Here is a 6,304-nt window from a genome sequence, read left to right on the forward strand (position 1 = left end):
GTTTGACCATTGACCTTTAAGTTCGTTAACTTTGAACTTTTCTGATTCTACGTTATACATTGGCTGTAATCATCCCAGCAATACCACCGAAGACATATTTAATGCAAGGTGAAGATAACGAACAGTGATCAATCTCATAACTCCTACAAGCAATACAAAATAGATAGTTGGGCAAACACGGACCCCAGGACACACCAGAGGTTGGATCAGGTGCCTAGGAGGAGTAAGCATCCCCTGTTGACCGGTCACACCCGCCGTGAGCCCCATATCCTGATCAGGTAAACGGAGATTATTTTAATGAATTTGAAACATCTCTGTCTTTCCTATCTAAAATGTCTTGGTTTTTAAGATTTTATTCAGTTAATTTTTGACACAGGTAAATAATGCAGGAATTGTGAACTTTGGAAGCATTGAAGCAACAACATTGGAGCAATACGATAAAATCATGAATGTTAACGTCAGGTAATATTCACATGAATGTTAACGTCAGGTAATATTCACATTAATGTTAACGTCCGGTAATATTCACATGAATGTTAACGTCCGGTAATATTCACATTAATGTTAACGTCCGGTAATATTCACATGATGTTGCACGATCTGTACAAAACATAGTATGCATTACATCGATTTATAGTGTTACCCAAGACTTGATAATAAATACATGTAGTAACCCTATAGTTTTAAGTACAAAATACATGCAGGTTCTGATAGTAAAATATTACATGCTTCAAAATATTTTCCTGAATACGTGGTATCATCTCAAAGAAAATAAAAGTTATTCTTCACAGTATCTAAAATTCTAAACCCAATAAAGATAATGTAAATTGCAATTTCTGAAACAGGAATTGAGGATACGTTTTTACTCCGATTTAAAACAATTTGTCTTTTCAGAGCTATTTATCATCTGACCATGCTTGCAGTTCCTTATCTGGTCCAATCAAAGGGGAACATTGTCAATGTATCGAGTGTTGTAGGCCTTAGATCAGTGGGTATTCTTAACTCCCCACGTGTATTCAATAAATGCATTTTCGCTGATTAATTAATTAAGATTTGCAAAAGTAATTATTAGAAAAAAATCCTTGAGTTAAGTCCTGTAACCAAATTACATTTGACGTATATTTACCACGAACATGGTAGCTATATGTTTGCCAGATTTAGGACATCATCACATTGTTTGTGAAATGATTTGATATTGTATGACGTAGTACGACATTGTGTGACGTTGTGTTATTTGTTTCAGTTTGCTGGGTGTTTACCATACGCTATGTCTAAGAGTACCGTAGATCAGTTTACTAAGTGCACTGCAATAGGTGTGTGTTCCTTGTGTAACTAAAGTTTTGCTTTGTGTTTAGCTTCTGTTCGAATATCCACCCAGAACAGTAACACTGAATTTGCATGGGTAGTTCTCATGTTTCGTTTGCGCTACACTAAATATATTTAACCTATGAATGTTCCTTCCAAGCTTGTATAAAAAGTTTTGTTTACTAATTCTATATATTTCTCATCTTTTACTAATTTTATCCCAACGGAAGTGTAAACTGTAAGTGTATGACGTCATGAAACATTGCATGTTTCAGAGTTGGCTTCAAAGCAGGTCAGGGTAAACAGTGTAAAGTAAGTGAATCTATTTTTAACATGATGCAACCCCATCACCTGATTTTTCCCAATTTGCACTACTTGCAATGAAGATGACTGAGAAAACACATGTAATTATGTGAACATGATACCATCATTCTAATGATTCATGAAAACGTTTTTATTACAAAGAAACATACACACTGGATCGAGTAAATGTTCTACCAAACCCCTATCTTTGCTCCTGACGAAATACTAACAACTGGGAAGGAGAAATCACAAATGTATTGTTCCACAACAAATGCCAGAAGTTGTGTAAATCAAATGTGGATTCTAAAAAAATCTAAAGAACTTTAAGTAAATTTGAAATCATATAACCTTTCTCAAATCAACCACTCCAAAACATGGTTTTTCGACAACACTCTACACGACCATTCCTTACGGTACATTAAAGACTAGACATTTTAACATCATATACAGTTGTTTCCTCAACAAAAGTGGAAAAGGGAATTATTCGTATCTAGTCATCATTCAAAAATTACTTTGTTAAACACCACTTTGATTCCACGAACAAGTACTCTGAAATTGCAATAAGATATGCTTGTGAATGAGGAACTCCGACTTAAGACCGCCATTGCCGAGTGTGCATTGTGGATGGTTTGTTTAGTCTGAGGGTTCTACTGGCGTACGTAACTTTTATGATTATTGTGATGTTGGGATACCATGCATACTAACATCAATCTCTACAATGAATGACAATGTGAAATCGGTATACTGAAGTAAAGGTTCTGTACAAACTAACAATTTCTCTTCACGACTATAGTAAACGTTTGAACATATCTACTGGTAATTTGAACTCCGTATCAGGGCAGCTATTGCTGACACTTTACAGTGATGGTGAATGAATTTCACCTCTGATTTCTGCAAGGTTGAAACCAGCGTCAGCAGAATCCTTGGTGAAATGAATAAATATAATTTTATATATATAGACATGGTTGGATTGTTTGTTTTACATCCAGTCGAGAACCTCTAATTCATATTGAGACGTTTATATAGACATGATGTCATACGCTATTACACGTACGTTTATATATAGAATATTTGACCTTAAATGAGAAGCATTTACTCAGATAATCATTCAATTGTAGCCCTGGTGTGATCATCACTGAGATCTTCAGAAACTGTGGTTTTGATGAAGAGGCCCACCAAAAGGTAATTACAGATTACTACACTTGTTACACAGCAGACGAAGTCAATGTTGCAAAACACAACAGACAATCTTTGATTTAAAATGTTCACACAATTCAACGGTTTTAGATTGCATAGTCTATTAGTGTTAAAGTGTATGCTGTAAAGTTTTTAAGGGAATACCATGTGCCCAAGGCCATTCTGTACATTAGATTAAAGTATCCATTTACCACGTTAACATTTGTGTGTGTGTGTGTTACAACATTTATTTCCATATGAACATATACACTATGTAAATATATGATGACAAAACATAGATATATAATATTGATGTCAAGCATAAATATATGGTAAACATATCTAGATGTTTGTCATCATATCTAATATTACAATATTACATCGTTATCTTGGTCTATGTATGTATTTTGTGTCGTTTTCAGAGAGAGAGAGAGAGAGAGAGAGAGAGAGAGAGAGAGAGGTTATAAGATCATCAAGAACCATTTCTTCCCGTTGGTATTGAAATCTATAATTTAATTAGTTTCATATGCAATTTGCTTTAAACCTCTTAACATACTCTTTATTTTATTTATCAGACTTTCCATAGATAGGTTATTTTTAAACATCTCATTTTATATATCTAATGTTTTATGGACATTAACATGATAATGAATGTTTTGGCTGATTCACTTTTGTTTAATTCTCCATATATGAAGGTAATGGCATACAGGGTTAAACTGACCTTATTGTAATTACAAACATTAATGAACTCTCCAAGTAAGTTTTGGACAATGGAACAATCCCACAACAGATGATAGATTGTTTCTTTTTCGTTTTTACACAAATCACACAAATCTGAGTTTACTTTGCCAATCTTAAACATAAAACTATTTGTAGTGAGAATGTAATGATTAATGCTGAATTGGAACCATTGTAATTTGCTATTTTGTATGGTTGAAAAAGGCAGATCATATATTACTTTCCACTGTTTTTTGACTGATGTTGAAATATCTATCCCACTTTTTTCACCCAATGGCTTCACCATTTGTTTATTTAAAATTTTATACAGGGGTTCAAAACCCTTTTTTGATAATGCAAGAACTTTGATATTCAATGGAATGTATAATATAATAATGATTTCCTCTTTATAGAAATTATACTTTTTTATATCAGTCAGTATGGCTTGCCTAATTTCTAAATGGTTAATTTTAATGTTGAATTGATTTTGAAGTTTTTCAAGACACAATATATTACCATTTGTATGCAAGGTGAAGATAACGAACAGTGATCAATCTCATAACTCCTACAAGCAATACAAAATAGATAGTTGGGCAAACACGGACCCCTGGACACACCAGAGGTTGGATCAGGTGCCTAGGAGGAGTAAGCATCCCCTGTTGACCGGTCACACCCGCCGTGAGCCCCATATCCCGATCAGGTAAACGGAGTTATCCGCAGTCAAAATCAGTGTGCCAAGAACGGCTTAACAATCGGTATGAAACACGTCAGACAGCATTTGACCCAATGCGAGGTCGTATTGACGAACTAGATCGTTATAACGACCATAGAATTTGCGAAATGCTGACTTCAATCGAGACTGTTGAAATCCCTGTACCATCAACTTGTTTGTCAGTAGCTTACCTCGATTTAAAAACTGACTATACCCAGAACAAGCTCTTGCATATCGAATTAGTTGAGATATATAAACACCATATGCAGGTGATAATGGAATATTGCTACATAAATGTGGGAAGTTGACGATGGAGAAGCTGAAATCATCTCGTTTGTCATACAGTTGAGTTGTCAGTTTGCCGTTAATGTCTACTTTCAATAAAATATCTAAATTGTACTAAATCATGGACTATGCCTTTTTCATACCAAGACATTAAAAACACAGACTGATTTCCAATTCTAATTCTATTATTATACCATAGTCGTTGGCATTTATAATCTTGCCAAGTTTCAATGACATGATTATCTTGAATTTCCTTGAAAGCCACCAATACATCTATCCAAAAAATATTTTGTATGTTTTCGTTAATATGGTCAATGTAGTCTGATGCTGTGTTTAATAACATATCAATATCAATCAACCTCTCTAATAAAATTTTTCACTTAGAGATATCATTCCTAATTATTCTCCTTATCCATGTTAGTTTCCATCCCTGAATGCAACATTTCAAATCTACTACTCTTAGCCAACCATTTGTATAATCTTTGTGTACTTACTTTCCGTTTAATTTTGTCAAAATTAGACTGCCATAGAAAATGAAAATATAAATCATTTAATTCTTCCAATGTGCTATCGGTAGGACTGGGTAAGGAAATAAATAAATGATTAAGCTGTGATATAAGAAGTGATTTGATAAGTGTAATTCTTCTAACTGGTGTTGGGTTTCTTTTATTCCATTGTTGAATTATTGCCTTAATTTTTACTAATATTTTGTCATAGTTAATCTATTTATATTTGACAGATCCACATCATAGTAAATTCCTAATAATGTGAAATGTGTAGTCCATTGACATTTCATTTCCGCACAAAGTATATCTACTGAATATTTTTTACTACCTATCCATGTAATTTGAGTTTTTCCTTTGTTTATTCAAAATTCAGATATTTTGTTGAATTCTTCAGTTTCTTTCATTGTAGCCATAAGTGACATTTACCACGTTAACATTATATAATCAAAATTGAAGCCATAATAGAATCTACAATGTGATAAATTGAAGATAAAAGGACCACTGGATTAAACACAGAACACTGTCACAGTGACTTAAATGTCGCTGTTGTCTCCAGAGTCTAGTACGTGGCTACATGAAGGAAGTTGGCTGGAATCATTTTGGCGAAAGCATTTAACGTAATACAATGTAATTGAATAATTTCTACTTTATTTTCCTGCAAGTTTTATCTATGCTTAAAAGAATCCATGCAGCTTCTATGATCAAACGAAATAGGAATATCTTTCTGCAAGACAATTGTAATTATTATGTAATAATCACAAAAGATATCAACAGGTACAATTGAATTTTGTTACTATAGAATAGAAAGTTTTATTTAAAACAATAAAATCAGACTTCGTGTGTTTTTTTTAAATGAATGGAAATTGTCTCTTGTTTATCAAACGTCGATAAAAACATTGTCGAAAATGTTTATTTTAACAAATAAAGCTATTGTCAAGTAATCTTTATCAATTTACAAATTCACTTTGCATTTAAACAGTTCATAGAAATGTAAACTTTTGAAGAAATCAAAGTGAGGAAACGCCGTTCTGAAGTTCTGTTATCTAATGAAACGAGGATTGGTGTTTCCCGCACTGAAACGTAAGTCTCTATTTCGCGGAGGGCATAAGGGGAACGAACAGAAATAATCTGGCAGTCGAATATATATTCACGAACGTCCGTCCAGTGTCTATATTCCTATTGGTGACTATGACGTCTCGTAATGTCCATCAAAGTCTCGTACCCCAGGATACTCCCCCACAACGTGTTTAGTTGAGCGATTCAACCATGATGCTCCAGCTTCCTGATGAAATGTTCATCT

The 6,304-nt window shown here is 33.6% G+C and overlaps 1 long non-coding RNA gene across 1 annotated transcript; it reads left to right on the plus strand.

Annotated features, from left to right (window-relative positions):
• The first annotated feature begins 388 nt into the window (after positions 1–388).
• On the plus strand, positions 389–1,617 carry LOC130052554 (uncharacterized). Its single transcript, XR_008800890.1, has 4 exons — positions 389–462; positions 895–988; positions 1,244–1,313; positions 1,581–1,617. It is a non-coding gene; the product is annotated as an uncharacterized LOC130052554 (long non-coding RNA).
• The last annotated feature ends 4,687 nt before the right edge of the window (positions 1,618–6,304 follow it).

The sequence above is a fragment of the Ostrea edulis genome, chromosome 3, assembly GCF_947568905.1.
Source record: "Ostrea edulis chromosome 3, xbOstEdul1.1, whole genome shotgun sequence".
Lineage (NCBI taxonomy): Eukaryota > Metazoa > Mollusca > Bivalvia > Ostreida > Ostreidae > Ostrea > Ostrea edulis.